The 25384-nt window shown below is 46.3% G+C and overlaps 1 long non-coding RNA gene across 3 annotated transcripts in view; it reads right to left on the minus strand.

Moving 5' to 3' along the window:
* LOC137468966 (uncharacterized) overlaps positions 1-25384 on the minus strand; it is a 64980-nt gene that overhangs the window by 21319 nt on the left and 18277 nt on the right. For all 3 annotated transcript variants that reach the window (XR_010996282.1, XR_010996285.1, XR_010996284.1), the window contains exon 2: positions 10243-10617. This is a non-coding gene — a long non-coding RNA (uncharacterized lncRNA). The remainder of the gene's footprint in view (positions 1-10242; positions 10618-25384) is intronic.

Genomic DNA, 25384 nt, shown 5'->3' on the forward strand with positions numbered 1-25384 from the left:
AAACAGCTGCAGGAAGATAACAAAAATTGAAATATATGTCAGATGCAACTGTCAGCTACTGTCATCTCAGGCTGCAACTGCTCCCACACTTAATCTCCAAGATGAGCAAACAAAAACATCTAACAGCGCTTCCAAAAATCAGCATCTCTCAGCTGCACAACTGGCTTCCTGACCAGGAGGGGTGGTGGCACCCCCTTAAGTGGAGGCTGAGTCCCAGAGGCAGAGTGACAAGCAGGAAGAGGAAGGATGGAGAGAGGAAGGAAGAGAAACAGGAAGGAGGAGCAGTCTCCTTCCTCCTTGCTCTCATGGTACCAAATTTCTCAAGGCTTCTGCCACCTGTTGTGTTTTCTAGTGGACATAAATTCCTTTACTACCCTCAAGAGCAGAAACTCAATGGAACTCAAAGATGCTTCAAGAGCCAAGCAAGGCTCAACACAGCCTGAGTTCCCCACTGAGAACCAGCAGCCCCAGGAGAAGACCTAGCCCAAGGCTGAGGTGCTGGAACTTCAGCTGGGCTTCAAGCTCCAGCTTCACCATGCCGTTACCCTCCTTGGATTTCGGTGAGGTGTTTTATCTTCCATAGAACTCCACAGAAGAAGGAGGGATGACCCACTCTTCTGCATTTTGCTCCTCACAGGATCTCAGCTGAGGCCTGCTGCAGCCCAGGACCTGGGCAGACACATGAGGACTGCCCAGCACTGAGGGTCTGTGCTGCTGATGGGTGCTCAGGGATGGAACTCCACAAACCTCCATTGGAAACATAAAAAGAAAGTGGCACCAAGTTATGACTGTGGGAAAAAAGAACAGGCATGCCTGGTGCATCCTTCTTTTCCAAGCACACTTCATTTTTTTCTAACCTATGACTTAATTTTTTTCTAAAATATCCCATTATATTGGGATACAGCAATTTGTGGAGATGGAGATGCTCTCTAAAGCCAGTATCCACCGCACCTGCAACAGACCAAAGGATTTTTATCTACTTAAAGTAGAATAAGATGTTTCAAAGTGAAAAAAATATATAAACTGTCCAAAAAAGTGGGTTTTTTCTTCTCTTAAATCATCACCTAAATCATAAGCAAAGTGAAATTAAATTAGGAAAGGGGAAACTTCAGCCAGACATTGGGAAGTATTTAACAACCTCATGCATCTTCCTGTTGGGAAAAGCTTCCCATGAGGAGGTCAGCGGCGGGGGAGTGAAGTCACCATCGGCTTCCGAGCTCAGGGCTGTGCTGCCTAATCCGGTGCTGGCAGCGGCCTGAGCCAGGATGGGGGGTCCTGCCCAGCTCCTGCCGCAGCACGGAGCCCAGCTGACTTCATCGGAAGTGAATCCCCCCTTTCCCTGCTCCCCCTCCGGCCCCCCATTCATGTTGAGAAGGAGCCTGGCAAACCCTGGGGGGATTACAAGGCAGGGGAAGCAGGAGGTTAAAACGCTCTGAGGCCCCTTTCAGTCTAAAAGACAAAGTAATCGCGAAGCTAAAACAGATGCTTTGCTGAAAATAAAGAGTGGTTTACACAATTCTCAAAGAGAAGCCAAAAAATGAAAATACTGTACAGTCCCAGGAAACTGAGAGCATCCTGTTCTTATAAATAGCTACAATAGCTGCATCTACAATAACATTATTGCAGCATTTTGAAATGATGCTAAAAATTACGTGTGTTATTTGAAGGATAAATTTGAGATGGTATAAAAAGGAGACCATGCTGCTGAATATGATGTAATGAAAGCCCTGAGTTTAAAAATATATACATTTACAATTTACTTCCATAAGTGACACAAGGAGGACTGACAAGACCATCCACCCAGGCACAGGGACAAAAAAACTACCCATTTAAATGAGCTCTCCACAAACAGAGCAAGAGATACCAAGACAAAGCCATAGAGAGATTAAGTCAGCAAATGCCCCTTTACAAATGTAATTATTGTTGACTCCTGTTGCATTTGGTAGGCTGACCTGTTTCCCTGGACAATCAGAGAGAAGTGATATTCTGAGAGAATATTTCTGTAGGTTCACTAACATTTTTCCAGAGCATTTTATGGTGCTTTGATGCAGCTCACCTGTGTAGGTGAAGGGATGCTATAGTCAGGCTCTGGGTTCAGCCATTCCTTTACCTTTCCACTGAAACTGCCACCTCAGCAGTTGCCAGCGGTGTCTTGGCACAAGCATGTCTCTGCTGCTGAATGGACTGAAAATGTCATGTTTCTTCCCTCTCAATTAATGCAAATGGATCAACTGAAATAGGAGATCACAACTTGCAGGATTTCAAGAATCACAAAGTGGTTTGGGTAGGAAGGGATCTTCAAAGTTCATTTAGTTCCAATCCCCCCTGCCATGGGCAGGGACACCTTCCACTAGACCAGGTTGCTCAAAGCCCCATCCAGCCTGGCCGTGAACACTTCCAGCCATAACGCATCAATAACTTCTCTGGGCAACCTGCTGCCAATGCCCCACCATTTCACAGTAAAAAGCTGCTTCCTTATGTCCAACCTAAACCTGCCATCTTTCAGTCTGAAGCCATTTCCCCTTGTCCTGTCACTCCACGCCCTTGTAAAAAGTCCCTTTCCAGCATTCTTGTAGCCTCCTTTAGGTACTGGAAGGTGCTCTGAAGTCTTCCTAGAACCTTCTCTTCTCCATGCTGAACATCCCAAACTCAGTTTTACCTCTCAGGAGAGGTGCTCTGTTGGGACACCAGAGTAGATAAAAGCAGCTCTCCTGAGAGGAGCTTCTCCTGTGGATGCTTCTTCAGAATGGCTAATGGACTCTGATTTGTCTTCAATCTCTGGAGCTCTAGGTGAGGAGCAAGTCTGCCAAATGAGGGAGCAACAAAACCAGCAAGATTTGTCTCTACATTGTGTTGCTTTCCTGCAAGTTTGAAACACCTGTGCAACAGTCCTGGGACCTGTGCTGCAGTTGGTCTGCAGCTATTCACACCAGACCCTGCCTCATGGGTTTGACATCAACTGGCTATTTAGGCTGAATTCAAGGGTCTTGAACTTGGGCAATTCAAGTTATCTCTCAGACCACTACCAACACAGCTTTTCATAGATTTCCACTCTCTGTCCACAGGTGATTTTTCATCCCCAGGTTGAAGCCAGACTAGTACAGAAGTGACAACCCCTTTGTTTAGCTCTTATATGGTCAGAATACCCACAGCTCAATTACAGCCAAAAACTACTACCTGGAAAAAAGACTTTTCATATATAGAATAGTGGAAAACAGGAGAGAAGAGGGCAAAAAAGAGAAGAGAAAAAGAAGGAAGGAGGAATGAAAAAAAAAAAAGACCCGAAAAAGGAAAATAAGGGAGAGGGGGAGGGAAAGAGACATGGAAAAAGGGGTGGAAAAAAAAAAAGGACTGAGTGGGATGGCTCTAATAGGGTTCAGGCACTAATCCAGCACTTGTTCACCTGGCATACTGCCCATGTAGAACAGGCACTGCATTAGGTAGTGGGTCTCCTGCACACTGCTGGCCCCAGGCTTTAATCTTCCTCCTGCACAGACGGCCCCATGATCACGTTTCGAGCCTTATAAATTATTTACATCAGATATGAGGAAGCAGAGACATTAGATGCACCAGCCCATCCCCTGGGGAAGAGAGCTGGATCCTTCCCCGTGTCACATGAGCAAAGCAGTGATGCTCTGTCTCTCCTTAAGAAGGTGTTTTGCTGCTCCATGCCCTCTCATCAGGCTGAATTTCTTCATTAAGCCTTTGCATAAATTGCATTTATTTTGACCTCTAATCCTTTCCTTCTGGCATTATCACCTGCCTGCATCCTCTGCAGCCCTCTGGAGTTGTACAGAATCACAAAGACACTTCCTTCTTGAAAGTTTGCCAAAGACATGAAATATCCTGCAAGGCCCAGTTAAAGATACCTCCAAGAATAAATCAGCAATCGAGTACTTTAAAAAATAAAAATCAGACTAATTTTGAAAAAGGAGGACTTTCAGCTAGAACTTGGCTCTTCCTGCCTTCACTCCCAGAATGGGAGGGCAGCTGCTAGGTAGGGATGTGTTCAGCAGGAAAATATTTCCTGAGCTATGGACCGGCTGCTTTGTAAAGTTACTCCTGCAGCACCAAAGTAAATAAAGGACTCCAGAGCAGCTCCATCCTTCCTCCCACAGTGCTCAGCCAGTTGGAGTTTGTGGGATGGGGCAGCACCCATCCACCTGAATGCTTGGCAAGGTCCAAAACACAAAAGCAAGCACAAAATAACTCAGTCCCCATCCCCAGCACCACCTTTTAAGAGCTAACTCCTCCTGACAACTGAGATAGAGTACATAAAGGAGCATGTCATGCTTTGAACTCCAGGGTAATTCACCTCCTTGCCAGGATTTACACATTCTTTCTGTTGGCTCCAAGAGTTGCCAACACTTCCTTCACTAACAGAGCTTCATGCAGATGAAAGACTCCTGCTGAGAGTCATCAAGATTTACTGCAGTTTTGGTTCAGATCAGGAAAGCACTTACACGTGCTCCTAAGTACTGCCGAAGTCAAGGGCACCCGGCTGCATGCTCCTGTACTCAAAAGCAATCAAGAGGAACCCCTTTTTTTTCATTGGAATAAAAAGGCATGTAGAATCTTAATTAGAGCTAGATGGAAATTACCTAAATGAGCTGCTTGTTACTGTAATGAATCAGATGGGAAGATAATCAAGTACAAGACATGAGGACAGAAACTGGATGGGGAAAAGCTGGCACTGAGGGTTTGCTTGAGCAAGCACAAGGTGCAAGACACAGGGCTTGCCCACAGCATGTCTCAAAACAGGCTGTTTTCAAGACACCAAAGCCAGAAAGGAGAGGTTCCCAGGTACTTTTACTGAAGACTCCCCTTCTAAAAGATGTATTCTGGCTTGCTTAAAATGGTAGAGACCAAGCCAGTCTGCTTTTCCCCCATGTGTAATGCATTTCTGCTGGCTTGTCCTGCTCTGATTGCACAAGCCTGTGCTGGAACTGGGAAGCCCTGAGCATGGAGCAGAAGTTTTGGAGGCTCTCCTATACTCCACAATTAATACCTGTCTGGCAGCATCTATGATGAACAGATTTATGGATATGAGTATTTTGGGAATGTTTGGAAATTCTGCCTGTTCAGTCCCCATTCCCATACTCCCAGAGCTACACATGGGACATCTGACAGTCACCATCAACTGCAAGAGGGCTGTAGCTGCTCCACAGGCCACTATATGACCCATGACTGCACCAGAGCAGGACCAACACTGGGCACTAACAATGTTCCAGCCATGTGTTAGGGCCAATTCAATCTTCCCATTATGTGTGTCAGTCTAACCCAGATAATGGTTTCTAGTAAGAGCGCTGCGGGTTCCAGGTTGACTGTGCCTTAGCAGCTTCTAGGAAAAAAATTACCTCAAATAAAATGACAGGTTTTGCTTTTTTTCCCAACTGAAAACTCAGTCTGGGAACAGAAAGCAAAGATTTGAGTTCTCATCACCTCAAGCATTGCCACCCAGCATGTCATCTCGACAAGCTTGCAGTGTGCATGGAACTGGGAGTGCTGGCTGTGCGGGGTACATGCCATGATGCCAGGGGTGCGTGGGCTGCACGTCATGGGTGTGCAGCATGCTTAGTGTGAGTGTGAGTGTGTAGAGTGCATGCTGTGCACATACAGGGTGCACCCCATGGGCATCTGGGGTGAACTCCGTGGGTATGCAAGGTGCACACTGTGGGTATGCTGCCAGAGTCCAACTCACCGAGGTCACCTGCAACAATTCAAAAGTCACAGGCACACACGATGCCTGAGACAATAGTCAGACAGTGCATGCACTTGGCAGTTGGAGGGAAACCCCTCTGCTCTTTCTTTTAACAAACCAAACGTGATCCTGCAATTGTATTAAAGGCAAGCACCCAGCTGAACAGGCCAGGCTGACAACTGGGAGTTACCAGCTGGTCACCTCAGATGGTCACTAGCCCTAAACACAACACTTCCCCATAACCTCCCCAATCCCCCACTGAGACAACTGCCTATTCCCACAGGACAGGAAAGCACTGTATCCAAGGCAAACAGGCAATAAACAGCCACCTCAGCAGGAACCAGGTAATGGGGAAAAGCATGACTGTGGTGCAATGGCATGCAGACACTGCTGGGGAGCAAAGCCCAAGGGCCAGCTGGTCATCCACTGCCCTGGAGACCTCCACTCCACCATGACCTCAGGGCAGTGGTTGCTCAAGTGCTGGTGCAGGGCCAGAGGCTGATGGGCAGGCCAGAGATTGCTCCACTGAGGTTGAGGTGACTCAGCATGATTCAGGGGGAAAATGGTGAAGAGGAAAGGTCTCAGGGAAGGAAGACTCAGCCCACATGTGACAACATCTGCCTGGGACCCCCATGCTGCAAGTTGTGATGGATGCTGGACTGCACCATCAGAATGAAGGAGGGAGGACAGAGGAAAACCTGAAAATCAAGCTGTGGATACTGTTTCAAGAGGAGGAAGATGGCTGCACATCCCTAGAGGTGCCACCCACGAGAAGGGTGGCACTGTCCTGCTCTCTGAGCCCTGCCACCCTTGGAGATGAGGCACCCTCGGGATGCTGCACCCATCAGCCCCAACACTTCTTGACAGCTACTGCAGATGGCAGAGGAACCTCCCCAAGGAGTCACTCAGAGCACAGCCTTGGCCCACTGCCACACCACAGAGGTGTTATCTCAGGGCATCTCATGGGGCACTGCAGAAAGCAGTGCTGGTGGTTTGGCTCTGAAATAAAGTGGTCTTCCCTGGGCAGCATCGCTCAAAGATGTGTCCCATGCTTCCAAGAGCATGCCAGGATTGAGCCAGGAAGGGTGCAAATAGTGGGATCTTCAATGTCCTCACCATCCTGGGCATAGCTACCACTCTTATACTGACCTAAAGAACGGCTTCTGCTGGACACTGGGGCTTGACCTCCTGCTGCCACAGGCCAGCTTGAAGATACTTGTAATTAAAGGGGAAGTGACCTTGTCACAGTCACAGATAAACTGAAAAACTCCTTTGGGACCATATGGCAGAAGAAATTGATGTTGCACATTAAGTGTCTCTGCGTCAAAGACGGAGTTTTACCAGATTTATTTTGATCTGAGAAGATGACCCTGCCCTTAGTACAAAACTACAAGAGTACTGTTCTGTTGAAGACACAAAACAAGGAAAACCACATGCTAATTCAGAGATGCCTTTCCTAGGAACCTCTTACAGGAAGTTTGACCATGTGCGGGTGGCTGGGTGGGTGGCTAGTCTTGCTTACTGCCCAGGAGGAGTCCTAGGAGCAAACTTGCCTTTGTGGACAGAGCTCAGGGGAGTTCACCAAGGCCACTCTCCATCAAGAGCTTTGCCCAGATGCACTGCAGAAGGTGAACATCCCATGCTGTCAGTTCTGCTCTAAGAGGCAAAGACAAGGCAAAATTAAAGTGCTTGGTGGGAGAAGATTCTCTGTCTCTCTCCTACCTGATAAACACCCAGAAAACCCCTTGACTCATCAGCAGCTACCAGGTAACCTCCAAAGACAGAAATGGAAAGAGAGGAAGGGAGATAACCTGTCCTTAAAGAGGTGGGAGGATGGAGAGATGCAAGATCAAAGTCTGGAGAAAAGCTGTTGCTGTCAGTAGGAGGGGATGGCTTTTCACACTACAGAACTGGAAGCAAAGCTTTTTTCCAGTGGGAGAAAAGAGTCCCTGGATGTAAAGCCTAAAGTTATCAGCTGTGCATGTGAGGACTTCTAAGTGAAGATGCATTTGCACAGCTCTAAGATGCCCTGTTTTAGTCACATGAACAATCTCATTTCCCCTCCTCAATCCCACATCCTCCAGGCACACGGAAAATCCTCAGAGCTTTGATCTGCAACAAAACCTTGACACAAGCACCTCTGACCTACAGACACAAATCCATTTATTGCTGGGCTGGGAGGCTGGACAAAGAGGAGTGGTATCTCAGAGTTGGATGCCAGGGCCACTCTCTGATTCAGCAAAGCCCTTGATAAGAAATGTTATCCTCCATTCAGTAATTTTAGCCCATGAGATAAGAATCTCTATCAGCCTCAAACATATGGCTGGCTGCAGTGCATGCAGCAAAATGAGACGGGTAATTTATTTGCTTGTGCTAAGAGCACTCCCAGACCCAGAAAAGCTGATGCAATGAAATAATAAGTGCCAAATTACACTCTATTCTTCTTTGGAGACCTGGAAGAGGCTCCTGTGAGATACAAGTCATTGTATCTCCCTCCTTTAAGCATCAAGCCACCAAGAAGACAACAGTCCTACATGACTAACTGAAGACTGAGCTGCACGCTCAGTCTTTTCTCAGTCTCTCAGTCTCAGGGATTTTCTGAGGTCTGTTCTTCTTATTAAATCCTACTTGTCACACAGGAATTGATCCCCACAGATATGACTGGTGCTCTCTATGAAGTGCCAGTAGATGCTTCCCAGAGGAAGAAGTGGAGGGGTTAAATGACAGAATTACACATGACTAAGGGTGAATTCCGATCTCCTGGTCATTGGATAAGGACCATCAGCCCACCGGGTGCTGTGATGTCCCCTGGCCAACTTAGCACCTCTGATTTAGGTGACCTTGGCTAATCCATGTAAACACAATACTGGGCCAGAGACTGCATGGCTTGGGCTGCTCAGAGTAATGAGCTCTGTAACCTGATAATGACAGGAGCATCTGATCCATGGGAACAAATGGACATAAAGGACACCCCAAGAAATGCTTAGCACATTTTGCTCTGTAGCCACTTTTACTCCCTTTCATCCTTTAACAGTGTGGCTGCTGTTCAATGTGTTTCACACATTTTGTCACCTCATCTTTAAATGGGGGAATTTCAACACAAGATTAACATCTAAACATCCACTCTGAAACAGAAACTTTGGCTTAACGAACAAATACTAAAATTTTGCTCTTCCAAGGAACTGGGCCAGACCCAGACTTTGAAAGAGTCCTTCTTCTCTCTGATTCAAATCTGCTTTAGAAATATAGCAGCTACACATTTAGTCATAGATACTCTCTTCATAGATGTGAAACCACTGTTGCTTCCCAGACTGTGGTACCTTCCCACCACCATGTCTACCCATGTCACAAGCATTCTCACTGGAAAAATCAGCAGTTAAACCAACAACTGAATGAGTCACAGAGGTTAAAAACTTCTAATACAAGGTGATGGTCCTTCCAGCTCAGTGCTAAGACACGAGGGTGAGGGACAGACAGGAAATCTCTGATCTGAACAAAAGCAGAGGATTTTCACCTCAGTGGAGTTCAGTTCAGCATTTTTCATCACTGCCAAATTTATTAGGGCATGTTGCCATGACAGTATAGGTCCCCATGCACACACTGGCATGGCCTTCATGGCAACATCACACACACACCACACATACTCAGAGAGAGAGTCTGACGAACCCTTCCACTCTCACCACCATCCAGCCTTCAGAGTGCATGGAGTGCATGAAGTGCAGCAGAGGAAAGCTGTATGTCCCCCATGCCCATGGAGCTGTATCGCTAGAACAGACCAAGCCTGACACCCCTCTGTTATCCTGGCCAGCCTCTTCCTCAAATAAATGCTTCCAGCACTCCAGAGCCCAGGGTCCAACATGGGAGGACCCATGCACATTTATGAGGAAAAATATTTGCAGCAGGAAAGAAGATTAAAAACTATATCAAGCTTCAACTTTCTTTTCCACAACCAATGTTTTCCAGTTCTCTGAAGGTAGTAAATTGGAAACAGGTAATTTTGCTCTATTTTCTGTCTTTCTCCTCTTGTGTCTTTGGACAAAGCAATGTGAAAGCCAATACATTTCAGATCTCTCTGTATTTCATCAGTTTGGAAAATGTATCATCACTGTCCTCTGGAGCTGCAAAGAGTGCAGTGCAAACAGTGTGAGGGACTTGTCATCCTCACTGCCAACAACAGAGCACCAAGTTCTTCAGGCATAAAGTAAAGGCACAAGTGTCCTCCAGAAACAACACATTTAATGTGTGTGTGTGTGTGTGTCTGTGTCTGTGTGTGAGCACATGCTTGAAAAATTAAGTCTTAGATATGTGGACAACTAAGGCAGTCGAGAATTGCTGATGATTTTTACATGAAACCTGCTCAAGGCATGGGTGATGCAGGACACAGGAAGAGGCCAGGGAACAGGACAGAGACCAGGGGCAGTAGGAGAAACTACTCAATGCATGGACTCTTTACTCATCTCACTTCTTGTCTGATGGATATTTCAGTGAGGTACAAAGGAAAGAAAATGTTTAACTTTTTTTTTTTTTTTTTTTTTTTTAACCTTGTTACAAAGCTTCAGTCCCACTCTGGAAGTCAGGAAGCTGGCTTGTAGCACCACCTCTTCTCTTTCTTCTTGTATCTTCCCCTGGGCACACTCTTCTCAGGTAAAATCTGTCTCTAAACCAAGACGTATATGCCAGGCTTTTCTCCTTTTGAGCACTCCTTCCAAAAGCAACACAGCATTGATTTTCATTACTTGTATAAAGCAGCCAACTCCATTCTATCTCCTTGTGTGACACTGGAAATATAAATTTAAGCTCCTCTGTCCCCTAAGTCGAGGGGGAGGGTTGCCTGGCAAGTTCAGAAAGTTCCGAAATACTGTAATCCAAGCTGAATTGCAGCTCATCAAGTTTCATCATCCAAACAGTGAATACACCTATAAAGAAAACACAGTTTTATTATCTGGATCAGGACAGATTGACAAACCTTTAGGTTTTATACATGATTTCTATTAGTATCAAGAGAGTGATGTCTGGTTCACCCATCAAAGGACACCCCGACCTCTCAGTACTGACAAAAGAACATCTTGTTGTTGCCTCAAGGTTCAGCCAATGGAAGGTACTACTCTAACAGAGATGAATAAGACAATCAAAGAAAAATCCAGTTCTATCATCCGTGTGGGATTTAAAGATCTTGATTTTTTTCTACCATTCTGAATAAGTGGAAAGAAATATAAAAATCTTGAAATTTTGAAAGTTGCTGAATTGAAACTCATTTTAACTTGAAGCACTTTGTTTCAACAGTCGGAAAATTTCCCTCTGGAGTCACAAACTTTTACATTTTATATTATAACTTCCATTAGAAACAAAGACTCCTTTCAAATACAAACCAAAATGCAGATGGAGTCAAAAAGTTTAGATGTACTGTCAGTGGCCAACCCTCTCCAAATTTTTACTACACTTTTAAAGGAGGATTTACTGAGCTGACTGTCTCCTGAGGGTGCATTCAACTGCAACAACGGCACCAGATTAGTGACAAAGTAACAGTCAGCTCAAATGCCAAAAGGAAACATTGAGCTACTTTAATCAAATTAAGTGGGTTTTAATACACAATACAATATAGTTAGCTGTACATGTAAATTCTACCCTAAGACAATGTAAATGTTCTACTATAGACTGTCACAAAGTAGCAAAATGACTACACTGTGTGTTGATTAATATTTATGCAGACATTGCTCTGCTGGGTATAACATACTGCTCCACCGAGGAGATAGGAAAAACTCCAGAAATCAAATCAAGATTAAATTCTGAGTTTTATCAAAAATAGTCTTTTTGTGTGTGTGTGCAGAGAAAAACTGAAACACAGCATTTAGGTACTTTATCTAAACTAAAGACTTTCATGATGTCCAGGAGCTCCTCCACTGGACACTGGCCAGACACAAGCAACCCAACGTAATGGTCTGAGAAAGAAGCAGCCTTCATCTGTGTTCAGGGGACATTTGAAAGAGATGGAAAATAAACACAATGGAGTTGTCTACAAGGTTTCTTTGGGTGGGAAGAGCTGCAGAAGAAGAGGCCAGCAGCCCTATCCCATTAGAGAGGACCTGCAAACTAACTCCAGCCCAGCAAAGAGGGAAAGATTGCCAGGGTGGGCCAGTGACATAGAAACTCAGGTTTAGGAGGCAGCTGGGACCAACTTGTAATTTAGCCTCATAAAAGAAGAGCTCTTTTATATCAATGGAAGCATGGTCCTACCCAGATTTAAAGTTCCTAGTTACAGAGACCACCAGTGAAGTGGTGGCCCATGGCAGAGGGGTTGGAATAGATGACCTTTACCATCTCTTCCAGCCCAGGCCTTTCTATGATATCATTCTATGAGAAGCAGGAAAGCTGGTCTATGCTGCAGAAGAAACCTCTTCCTTGAGTGCAGGATGTGGCACAGGAGGTACAAAGCCACTGATGCTCAAACCCACCTTTGCTAGGGAAGCCAAGCACCGTGGTTCATTACCAGAAGAAACAAGATCATAGCTTGGTGTGCTGGAATTAAATGGCTCTGGCACTGCCTAGGAGCATGGGAGGCACAGCTAAGAAGATGACAACTGGAAACAAGATGGGCCCCAAGCCATGAGGGTGGTAATGCCATACACAGCTCCAGAAACATGTCTCTCTGACCAGCTCTTGCTTTCTATGTTCATGTGACAAACATTTAGAAGCCGCGCTATCTCTCCTGCTTCAAGACCTGCAGTGCTGTTTCAGCATCTTTACTCTCTGAAGGATCACACACACCAACCAAGGTGCTGCAGGCTCCTCTGGGGCTGTACAATGTCCACCTCCATCCTGTGAATCACACAGTTGGGCCACTCTCTGACAAGTAATCAAGAGCACTTGATGGCCCATCCTTGGCCAGCTCACAGTGCTGTGTCACTCATTAGAGAGGAAGAGGCAAAAATAGGATGAGATCTACGCCTTTGGGCCATTCATCTCACAGGCACCTACCACACCAACATCTCCTCCTCACAAAAGAGTTTTGCCACACCCCAACCACGTTTCCACTTTCTTCCCCGATTTTAACCTGCATAACCTCCACTGTCAACCCACCATCCCTGAAGGGAGGTGACACACTAGCCTTCATATGGGGAGATGAGATTCTTTTCTTCTTCAAAGACCTTGTGGCTGCCATCACCTTTCAAGACCAGGCATCCACGTCAGTACTTTGCAGCAAGCACCACAAACTGGTCTAGCTCTGAAGACACGCTCCCCCTGTGACACAGAAAATGAGCCACCAGCAGAAGTCATTGGGGAAGAGGGAGGAAGAGCAGCGTGGTGTAAGGAGCTGCAGTGCTCACCAGATCTGAGTCCAGATCAGAAGGGCTTGGAGTGTGCAGCCCAGAAAGACACTGCACGGCTCAGGGCACTGGGAATTATGGAACATTATCCTCAGGCTGCTGGCAATATTCCCTTGGGCAGGGCACAACGTTGACACACTGACATTAAAAGCACAGCTCCCAGTAGTATCCTGGCTGCCCAAAGCCCCGGCATGAGGTAGCTGAGCTGTCCCAAAGCTGACCCTCCCCGGAGGAACAACCACATGCTGACAATCCTGGCACAGGGATTAGCTAGGCAGGGTTGAAGTGCTAAACAGATACAACCAGGGAGAGAAACAGCTTCCCACTAATGAGGGGACAGGCAGGAGTATCTTCTCACACAAGGAGAGCTTGCCCTGCTCTCAGCTGAAGTCAGTGTTCAGACAGACAAATGTCTTGCCCACATGGCTGAATTGCAACAGCACAGGTACACAGTGACCTGTAACCAGGCAAACCTGGGGCACAGTACTTAAAATTACATGAAAGACTACTTCCAAACACCCCACACGAATGGTAAAAGCAAGAATATTTTGGGTTACAGTCTGGATTGCCTTCCTTTCCCACGCTTCCTCGGCAGCTGGTTGTCCTTGCTTCTGCTGCTAAACTTCCCCCTCCTCCATTTCTGCATTACTCATAAATTAGCATCACACACAGCAGCAGGCAGTAAAACACACCAGCAGCACTGCTGAAGGCATTGACTTCAACAGTGGCTTAAGCAGATGTGCTACAGAAACATCTGGATGTTATTACCAAAAAGCTTTCTAGGTTCCCCATCAGATCAACACTCTGTTTCCTCTGAATCATAACACATAAGAAACAACATAGAACCAATAATAAAAACATCTCAAAAATACAGTTAACTCTCTGTGTCTAGTATCTAGAAATTCACCAACACTGGCCCAAACCCCCAATGGGAGCAGCCAGTCTGTGACCCCCAGGCAAGAAGCTTGGTGCTACACTCCGTAGCCAGCAATGACAGGTTTGACTGGCACAGTGCTTGCAGGTTAACCATCTCCATGGTTTCACAGGAGAAAACAATCCATGAAGATCTGAAGAGGTCAAAAAAGCCTGCAGGACTTTGGAGCCAGTGGTATGCATCTGTCCTGTCCCACCATCCACTGGAGATCTTATTATTTCCCTCTTGTGAACTACTTTCCTTCCCCCAGCTCTGTAAACACATTCCTAGCAGCTCTCAGCTTTGTAAAGATTTTTGACGTGTGGCTGGTACAGGGAGAAAGGTTGGACTAAAATTCCTTTCAGAATACAAACCAAGAAAAAAAAATACATCAAAAAGATTAAAGAGACGCTTGGCATATTAAAGAAATGGGTGCGTGGAAACTTTTTAAACATACAAGACCTACAGGACTGGCTGAGGTAAGAGGCATAATTAGCCCAACGTGAGCTTGCAAGGCAGGTCCATGGTGCCTGGCTCCACAGATGAGGGATGTCACGTACCAGCAGAGGCCCTGTTATCTTCGGGCCTTGGGCTGGCCCAGCTGATGGGAGTGTGAGCTTTCATACCTGTACCCACACTTCAAGAATACTGCTGGAAAAACTGGAGAGAGTTCAGAGGACAACCACAAGAACAAACTCGGGCTTGTAGTAAGGAGCTCAAGGAAGTCAATCAAAGAGAAAGTTAAAAGGCACCTCGCAGCCTGTAGGTACCTGTCAGAAGAGTGCTCTCAGCCTGCCAGACAAAGGCATAACGAGACCAAAGGTTGAAAGTTGAAGTTCAACAGAAAACAAACCAGAAACAATGACACCATTTTTCAACACTTCAGGTAATTAACAGAGAGAAAAGTCCTCCAATTGGCATGGCCAAGGATCCAGCACTGGCAATTTTCAAAATAAGATGGGATGCTTCCACCTTGCTTCTCTTGCTCCCCCAAAAATGTATGCTTGGTTGCATTCACAACTGCTGACTGCAGAGTGGAAATTCATTCAAGGAATCTCTGTTATATACAGCAGGTCAGACTAAACAAGCACGATGTCCTTAAAGCCTAGAAATCCATGAGATACAAAGAACAAGAGGCTCAGTTACTGCTGGTACGAAGAACAAGATGCCCCATTATCAGTGGCTGGACTTGTCCAGACCCAGACATCCCTGCCCCATCCAGAGGTCCTCTGCATCCCATGACATGTGGATTCTGAAGAGCAGCAAAAGTGCCAGATCCATACCACAAGCAGCAAAATAAAATGCTGTTAAACTAACAAACCCATTCTGATGGGTATTTTTTCCCAGCTAAAAAAAACAGGAAAAATCATATCCAAACAAAAGCATATTTTAAAAAAATACACTCACTGGTCAGAAACAAAGCATAATGTAAGAAATAAGCATTTTACAGTGAGAACAATCATTCATTGGAATAACCTCCCCAGGGAGATGGCAGAGTCTCCATCACTGGAGGTCTTCAAGATACGACTGGACAAGATTGCTACAATCACCTTGGCTCCCTTTCCCACAAAAGACTGAACCAGACGATCTCTTCCAGTCTGGGCCGGTCTGTGGCTCTACAAAAGGCACACAAAACTTTCCTGACTACAAGCACTTTAGCCAAAGGAATGAAGCTCCTAGTTCTGACACTCTGAAACCACCCATTGATGTTTATCATAATTATGCTTGCAGGTTCCCTTTGTGCTTCTTGATTCCAGGATCTTCACATCTGCTGGGTTCCTCTAAGCCTCAAAGGCATATCCCAGGACATAGTCCCTGAATGCATTCTCTCTCAAAGAGCTGGAAAGCCCTCTCTGCAAACAGAAAGCAAATTTCAGCTCCTGCCTGGTTTGTTTAAAGTTTTCATCATCATAGTACTGGTTCACGGTTGTGCATTTTCAATACCTTCCCTCACTCCTGCCCCTTCTTCCTTTAGGGCTTAAAATGTGGGGGGCTCACTGTGAGCCATAGGATTAAAAGACTAACTAACCTGTGGCACAAAAATCAAGGAGCTGCTATTGCTCCCTAGGAAACCTGGAGGCTGCAGTCAAAATCCAGCCTCCAGCAACCCTAAACCTGCACTTGGGAGCTGGAAAATACAGAGGGAACCAGGGATGGGGATGAACTTTTGGGGCTGCAAAGCACAGCAATCACTCCCAAAGACTTTAGGACCATTGGGTCACCCCAGTCTGAATCTTGCATATGGAAGGTCACAAGTTTCACTCCTACCTTTGACTTGAGCAGTACTGTTTGCCTAAGCCCCACCTTCCAGGGAGGCAAGCAGGCTCCATGCAAAGAGCTCAAGATATGGAGACGGTAAGTCACCTTTTTGATGGCTGGCTCAAATGCTTAAAAGCCTTTGGTATTTAAAAAAGGCACTTTAAGTCTGATTTATCTGCACTGCATTTTCGGCCAGTGGTGCCTGTGATATAGCTGCTGGCTGAGGGAGATGCTTTGCCTGATTTTCTCAGCTGTTCACAAATCCATCTCTAGGAGAAACCCTGGGGCCTCTCTGCTCTCTTCCCCTGCAGACAGCCTGTCTTCTGCCTCCACCCTTTTTTCTGAATTTATAATCGCCAAAGGAGAAGAGGTGCTTTCAAAGGATTTAGCACAAGTGCCTGGCAGGGAATTTATTCTGCCGGTGGCTGCTAAGCAGAAGAGGGGAGGAAAGGCAGAGCACTTTCACCCCCATTGATTCCATTCCAAGGTGAATCCACACATTTCTCCACACCCATTTCCTCCCACCCCCCACCCATCTCCTGCTCTCTCACCAGCTCTACCATATACTCACACATATAAGGCTGCCCTTCCCCAAATATCCTCCTCAGATGCCTCGCAACCACAAACTCCTGTGACCTTGTGCCACTCTCCCACAGTCTTGTTAACAATAATTATTACCCAAGTTACTAAACCTGCTCCTCAGTGCTCACCTCTCAAAGAACAATTCTAACCTGGCTGGCAAAGCAGCACTCACCACCAAGCAGGGAAACCCAGGCTAAAGAAGATGCTCACACCAAATACATTCGATAGAAACAGGGATCACATTCCACTACCCAGAGCTGCATCTGCACAGAGAGCTCCTCTTGCCTACCCTAGCTGCCATCTGCAGCTCATCCCATGTGCATGGGCACAAGTTTCAAGAGCCCTGTACTGAAGCTTCAGCACTTCCACAGAGTCTTTGGTATTCAAAAGGTTTATTTTAAAATTGAGTTTGTTTATCTCTAAGCACAGATGAATTTCCAATTTATGTCAGCAAAATAAAGACCAAAATGCAACACAAAAATTAAAAAAGAGCTTGCCTGACTTGGAAGCCTAAAAATAGACCTGTGTATTGCAAAGAGTGAACTGTCAGGAAAAGGCTGTGGATTGAAGGTTCAAATGAATAATGTGTTTGTTTTTCCTGCTTCAATACTTTCCTGCTGTTATCACTGTACAAATAAGTCAGCACATGCTAATTACTCTGATGGCAATTTCCTGGGAACTAGTACTTAAGTATCAGGCCAAATTTATTGCCAAGCATCACAGACTAGTCCTCCCCCTGCACTCCCAAACAAACAAACAAGCCCAGCTGCCAAATCCCCCTGTCCTTTCCTTCATCACTGCAGACCCACCACTGCCAGCACGGTCCCACTCCTGTCTGCAATCTAAGCTGTAGAATCTGCCCTGAGGAACAAGTGTTTCCCAACAAGCCTGGTTAAAGCTAAGGTGCTAGTGTAGAATATGGATCTGGCAGTGCCAGAAGCTGGACTTATATCCTTCAAGGCATTCAATGTATGAACAAATAGTGAATTTATGCAGTAAATGGGGTTTAATCTTGGGAGCTGAGAGTACAAGCACCTTTTTGCAAGGCACATAGACCAAGAGAGAAAGAATGGGAAATGAAATGTCTGTAATGTGTTTTTACAAGGCACCCAACAAACCAGTCTCAAGCCCCTTTTAGCCCAGAACAATCCCACAAGGCTAACAGTCTATATTCATGGGTGAAATACATCAAAGAACCACCTAAACAATGCCTGTGGTTTCTGCTGCATTTTTTTCTCCCCCACTTGGTATTTATACAGCCATGGATTTGCACCGTAATTCAGTCAAATGCATTAGAGCAAAGATGAAGGAGGAGAGAGAAGAGGGGGAAAATGCCATTACCTGTGTTGCATCCCAAATGGCATTGAATTTCTGTATAAGCTTTCACTGCAATCTCAACCCAGATGCAGGCTGTTTGCTGAACCAGCAATATAAACCCAGCATCCCCTTTTGTGGGCTTTTTCAGCTTTCAGGCTCTTTTTTTTTTTTTTTTTTTTTTTTTTGGAGGATGGTTGGATTGCTTTGGATTTATTGTATTATCATTTCTTTCTGCTTTTACTGTGAGGCAAAAGGGTTAAGCAACCTTTCAGATCCTCCCTGGATGCAACTCCATGCATAGCAAGAAAGCTTCCAGACCAGTGAAAACAACTTGAAAGAAGGGCAGTGACCCAGCTACAGGCTTAAATTTCAGGTCACAACACCCCTGCTCAAAACCATCCATCTTCCTCTGGCCACAAGTTTGCAGCCAGTCACCTCCCATTAGTTCGATCTGTCTCTAGGACTTACAGGAAACACCTTTTGGGGACCCAGCTGTTGTTAGCATCCTCTCTTGCACATGAGATGAGAGCTGTGAGCTAACAAGGGACATTGCAGGTACACACTGATGCAGCATCCTCTTGCATCCAGTAATAAGTGCTAAAAATACATGGATCATCAGGAAAATAAATAAATAAATAAATAAATAAATAGACCAAACTGCAGTTGTGAGCTTTGATTTCATTTACTCTCAACTTCTGCAAGGAAATGGGTGTTTACAGCCCCTGTCAACCTGGACACATGCACACCACATTGCATGGCAAAATCAAAGCTGTTTGACTAGCACAGGAGCATCATGCTGCTCATTTAAAAGCCCTGGATCAAAGGAAAGAGAGGCTTTGGTGTTACTGCACACTGAGTCAGGGAAACAGTGCATCTCAGGAGTACTACACGCTGGAAGAATGATGCGGAGAGGAAGGATATGCCTGGTCTCCCCTTCTCCAAAAGAGGTTCCCTCAAGCCTGTTAGAAACATTCACCTGCTGGACCACAGAACTGGGGATCACGGAATCACAGAATGGTTTGGGCTGAAAGGGATCCTTAAAAGTCACGTAGCTCAAGGTCCTTGCAATGAGCACGGACATCAATGGTTCCACCCCATGCTGCAGCAAGGATGCTGGAAAGTAACCCACTGCTGAGATTAGTCAGCAGAAGGCTCAAAACCCACCTCCACACAAGCCAAACAGAAACATGGCTCCTGGGAGGGGGATCTTGGCTTATCTGGGGCAAGAAAGACAACACACATGTGGCATCCAGCCCCAAGCCTGGCACTCAGCCCAGCTCCTCCCAACCTCACATCTACCAGGGGTGGCCTTGCTCTGAACCGATGCTAATAGAGAGCATCAGGATGGAAAGCCGTTATAGAAAAATATGAGAATGTGAAAAGATTCATCAAACACTCTCCCAATCTCTACCATTTTGTGCTGTTAACTTTAAAAGCAAGAGCACAAAGGAACAACCTGTGTGTGCAGGGAACTGGGCACTGAGACTTTGCCATTTATCATCATCAACCAAACTGCCCTGGGAAGTAGGGCAGGCGCGAAGCCCGAGGAGGTTCCCAGTACAGCTGCAGCTCCCAAGGTTTTAATGTGATTAGGCTGGTGACTCTCCCCCACAAGCTTTCTGGCACTGGGACTAACCCATGATATTGCTCCCATTAGTTCCTCCCTCTCAGCCATGCCGGTGCATGCCAGTTTGCCATGTGAGACTGCAAACTGGACTGGGGAACCGAATCTGCAGAATAACAACCCAAGGGAGAGGAAAAACATCAGTTGGATGGGTTCCCTGCTGCGAGGGTCTTCAGCAACATCCGTTGTTGTCAGCAGCCTGAGATTGGTTTTGGGTGAAGCAGTGCAGAAGGACAGCCAGATATTACAGTAACACTGCTCAGCTGCTGAAGAAATTAACCACTGAATTGGGCTTTTAGTTTTTTAGTAACTAGCTGTATTTATGTGTGCTATCAAAAAAAACTGGACTGAATTTGCTGAAGTGATCCCATTTCTCAGCTGACTGGCTCACTATGCAATCCTGCAGCACCAGAGGAAGCAGCTAGAAACATCAACTGCAAACCCAAGGCAAGCTGTTTCTGATTAGGTGATGAAGAGAGAAGCCCACAGCTGAAGCTTGGTATACACCAGGGACAATACAGGTATGAGCTGAAACACTGTCAAAGGACATGACAACTTCCCCGGGCTCCCTGACCAACAAGCTATGCAGGAGTAATGAGATGCTGAGCCCTTCAAGTGCAGTTATCTTCTACTGCCTTGTATATACTCATGTGGGATGGATAAGTGGATTTATTTTAGTATTTGCTGAAAGTATTCACACTATGTCCCAAAAAATGCAAATATGTCCTTCCTTCAGTGCTCAGAAAGGCATGTCTTGTGGGGAGATTTAAAAAACCCAAACTTGTTTTGCCTCTCTAGCCTGCTTTCAGACTGACATATCCCGCTGTTGAAGAGCAAGCACAGTAGGGTCTGTATTAATTAGCAATAGCCTTTAAAAAGGCCCTGAGACACCCATTTAGGAAGGAATTTGTAGCTGAGCAATTTGAGTACTCAGATCTCCCCTCAATGCATGCAAATATCCCTTTGTTGCTGGGTCAGCCTCTGTCCTCCACTCCTGCAGCTCTGCAACAAGGTCGGAGGATGCCCTGCACCCCACTTGCCCCTCTGGGTTGCCCCTCTGGTTAACGCACTCCTTGTCTCTGGCACACATCGCTACCCCTCTTTCAATAGCAAAGTACTCAGTTTGGGTTTTTGAGCTACACCAGGGCAACAAGCTCTAGAACCCTGGGGAACAGCAGCACCAGAACTGGGGACTGTGACATTTTCCCTGAAGATGCCTTTCACCACCACAGACTCCATGGGGAAACTCAGGGCATGGGATGAGATCCCCACCCCAAACCAGGGCATGGCTTTGATGGGGCACCTGCCCAGGGTGCAGCAGAACAGCCCAGCACACGCAGGAAGGGCTCGGCCACCCAGGCACCGCCGCTGTGCCAGCGTTGATCGCCACGCCACGACTGACAGGGCTGCCAGCCACAGCCAGCGAGAACCAGGCCTGGGGAAGAAACAGAGCTCTGCGTCCTGGCTTTGCAGCCCAGCTCCTATGAGGAGAAACAAAACGAGAGGCACAGCTCACCCTCTCCAAGGAATACGCCCTTCCTAATGAGAGTCGACCCAGGAGCTATGTGGGAGTGGCGCCCATTCCCAGGCAGGCTTCAACGCCACTGAAAGCCGGCGATGGAGACAGGCAGCCTCTGAGAAAAGAGACACCAGTGGGAAATTTTGCTTTGATGCCAGCTCGCCAGCAAGCTCCGGCACCAGGGGGGAGGAGGAGGAGGAGGAGGAAGGACTGCCGGCTCTCGCGGTGCTCCCCTGCATGTGCATACTTGCAGAGCTGAGCTCAGCTGGAGATCCTGGGAGAGGGTTGCAGCAACCGCAGAGCAAGTCACCAGCTGTGCCCTGCCTGACTGGGCAACACATGGCTGGCACAGCCTGAGCCCCACAGTGGCAGCCAGCCACCAGCCATCGGACAAGAAAGACCACGGAGAAGAGCTGGCACTGCAAGGACGCTATGAAAGGACCGTGTGGTACAGCCGTCCCAAGATGTCGGTAGGAAAAACTCATTATCTGTAGCTAAATCTGGGCAGACAGAGTGCAGTGCCAGGACCTCTTCTCATCCCAAAGAGGTTATGTTCCAGGAGACACAAATATTTTTTATCGGCCTTGCTGCTGCTGTTAGCACAGAAATGATGTCAAGGATAACCCAGTGGCAACATCAGCGTTCAGGGTCTTGGATTCACAGCAGTCTTCACCTAGCTCTAGAAAGCCAACAGCAGCAGTGGGATCAAAATAAATACAAAGGTGATACAATGAAAAAGATTTCCCAGTTAAATTCCTGACACTTGTATCCCTTCCCCCACCTCCTCTCCTTATCTCCTTATCCCTACCACAGATCTCAGAGCACTTAGCAACTACTTAAGTGCTGTTAGCACCCATCATCCCGCTGGAGAAACTTCCACTGGGTTGAGCAATCCTGAAGTTGCCCAACAACCTGTTGGGCGAGGAGAAAGCAGGACTGGTTGAGCACAAGTCGCACAAGTCTATCCATCCCTCAGCGCTGTCTTGCTGCGGGTTACGAGTTACCGGCAGGAGGACAGGGCTGTTACATGGCACAGCCATTTCCCAGGATAGGGTGTGCCCCACCTTTAGAGGTGCTGGAAAGCACTAGGCACTGTCCCTGCTAAAGGGGTAGTTGGAAATACATCACTTTTTTTTTTTTTTTTTTTTTTTTTTTTTTTTTTTTTTTTTTTTTTTGTTCCGTGTTTGTTTGTTGCTTTCCTCATTAGAAATTTCCTGTCTTTAAAGCTCAGGAGTGCAGACTTTCTGCAGAGAGAAAGGGCTGTCAGGGCAGGTAGCACATGTGGCTCAGTTTCTCCATTAATGAGTAACATAATGCAGGTGTTTACAAGCAAAAAAAAAAAAATCACCAAAGATTTTTGTTATGTGCTTACTATCCCAAACTCTCTGTGTCCAAGGTCTGAGCTATACAACTACACAGTAAGATGACTGGGAGAGGGCATTTCAGAGAACCAGGAACTACCAGTGTGTGGACTGTGCCATACAGAGTCCCTGTTAAAACAAACACGACCTTAAGAGCTGCCCAAAGATTGCAAAGTTGGATCATTCCAGAAGCAGCAGCAGAGACAATGCCAGGGGCTATGGCTGTGATGGTGCTTGACTTTTTGAATCGCTTGTACAGGTGATCATGGAGGACACACCATGGTCAGCAGGTCCACCCTGACTGGAGGATCACTAAGACAGAAGATGATGCAAAGTATTTCTATTTGCTATAGATATTCTTCAGTGTACTATCAAGGAGCTGCTTCTTCTCAGCCCAGGGCAGTGAATGTGTCAGGTGGAAAAAGCAGAAACAAAAGTCTCTCACCTTGCCACAGACTTATTTGCTCTTCCTTTAATTCCTTCACTTGCTCTAGTGGACCCATCTTGTCCATCCCATCCTCTCATCTTCCCCAGATTAATTCATTTGGCCTTCTAAACTCTAAAATTACTGTACAAATTAAAGATTTTATTATCATCATAGCAATTGAGGATAATGTGTCCAAAAGTCTCACCTTCAAAGAGGTCCAACTTAACCAAGAGGAAACTGGACAGGAACCATCTACTGATGATACCCAAAACAGAGTTTCAAAACTGAGGCTGGTACAGAGCATGGAAGAGCCCTAGCTCTTGTTTTACAACTGTGGGCCATGGGCATGAAGCAGTTTAGTGACTTAACCAAAATCCAGAAGTTGAGTACCAGAGCACTGCACCTGAGGATCCCAAACATGGGAACCAGGGGGCTAAGAAATCCTTTACCACTTAACTTTCCATTGCCCAGTCCTGCCAAGAGAGAGGGTTTAATTAATGTTTCAAGAACAAATGCAATTAATACTCTGTCCAAATGCATCCCACAATTAGTTTCATCTCAGCTTCTAGGAACAGGCTGTCTCCTCTTTGGCACTGTGCAGCAGGTGAAACCTTGGGGTGCCCAGCTGATGGCAGCTAATGAACTGAGCTAGGCTGCTTCCATTCTCATTACAGACTCTTCGAAACAGTGTCCTTTAAACAGAGATCTTGAAGCTACTTTTAATAAAACCTTCTCCATGTCTCTGTGCCTCAAATTCAACTGAACCAGCTCCTATTAGGTTGACAGTGCTATTGTTGCCATGGCACTCATTTCTGCTGACTAATTCTCCAGCTTCCCAGCCTGTGCATCCACAGCTCACACACAGTACTTGTCTTCCCATTAGGGATCCAGTGCTACCAGTTCCCTCAGCTTCCCAGGCCCTTTATGTGAAACTCCAGCAGCAGAGCCGAAAGCGGTGACGGCAGCAGCAGCTGCAAGCAGCCAGGTTATGCAGAGCACCACATTCCTCCTCTGGGAACAGGCAGCATGAATAAACCCAAAATCCAATTTTATTGCATCTTTCAAATTCTTAACAAGCCAACAAAAATTACTGCTGCCTTTTTTTTTTTGTATTATTATTTCCAATTTTTAAAGTTACATAGCTTTTAAAATCAATAGTTAAATTTTAGATGCTAGGATACTGTTAGATGCATTTGGGGATGGTTAATCAGAGGCACTAAAGAAATAATCATCATCATAATAACAACAATGACATGAATTCCCCAGCAGGATATGTAAGAGTGAGGGAGTGACTGCCACCCTCTTCCCTGCCCAGAGTCAAGAGCAAAAGAACATCCATGAGTCTCTCTGCCCATGCTGGCACTGGGGCAGTCCCACAAAGGCAGGGTGGCCCAGGACATGCAGAACAGGCTCTTTGGAAAGGTAGGACCATTCAAACCTCATCCTAGGTCATTTGTAGGGCTGAGGGCTTGTCAGGGAGAAAGCAAAGCCTTTTTTTGAATCAGGCAGCTGCCCACAGCAGAGGAGTCTGGGAAGAGGTGTGAGAAGGATGGGATGCAGGGCAGGATGCAAAGCAGTGGTGGAACACATCCCAGCAGGAAGCACAGCCCCTCTCCAAAGCATCAATCTAAGCTTTCCCAGCTCCAGCCTTCCTTCCCAGCACTGTGCCACACACATCTGTGTGGGGAGGGCCGTGTGGCAGAGAGCCAACTCAACAGCTCAAGAGGTGCAATTATCATTAAAGCCAAGCAGGCTGGAGCAGGGGAGAGGAGATGCCTCCCTGCCAAATGAATAGGTTTAATGCTGCTCACATTCCTGCATTCCTCTGCTGAAGTGTAATGAATAAACCCTCACAAACTGCTAAAAATGAGGTGGTTTTGGTTAAGCTTTGCGAGTGTGTGTTTTGTAATCTTACACCTTTGCAGACAGAGAGCCCTGCTATGCTGGTAATCTGGGAGCTGAGGTTTTCCAGAACAGGCTTGTGTAGCCAGGCAGAGACATCAGCACATGCCTGTTTTATGGGAACAGCATCCCCATCACAAGTGGGGAGATGGGATAGAAAGTGCTGGAGCCAGGCAGATCCCTTCCCAGGCAGCAATGCAGCAGGGATCCCTGACCAAAGCACACACACAGAGCCACTTCTGATGACAGAACAGGATAGGATAGCATAGCACTGGACAGGAGAGGATTAGAATGGAATTGAATGGAATAGAATAAAATAGAATAAAATAAATAGAATAGACCATTTCAGTCGGAAGGGACCTGCAACAACCACAGAGTCCAAATGTTTGATCGCCTCAGGAGTGATCAACAGTTAAAGTATATAATCAAAGGCACTGTCCAAATGCCTCTTAAA

Source organism: Anomalospiza imberbis, chromosome 1 (genome assembly GCF_031753505.1).
Source record: "Anomalospiza imberbis isolate Cuckoo-Finch-1a 21T00152 chromosome 1, ASM3175350v1, whole genome shotgun sequence".
Taxonomy (NCBI): Eukaryota; Metazoa; Chordata; class Aves; order Passeriformes; family Viduidae; genus Anomalospiza; species Anomalospiza imberbis.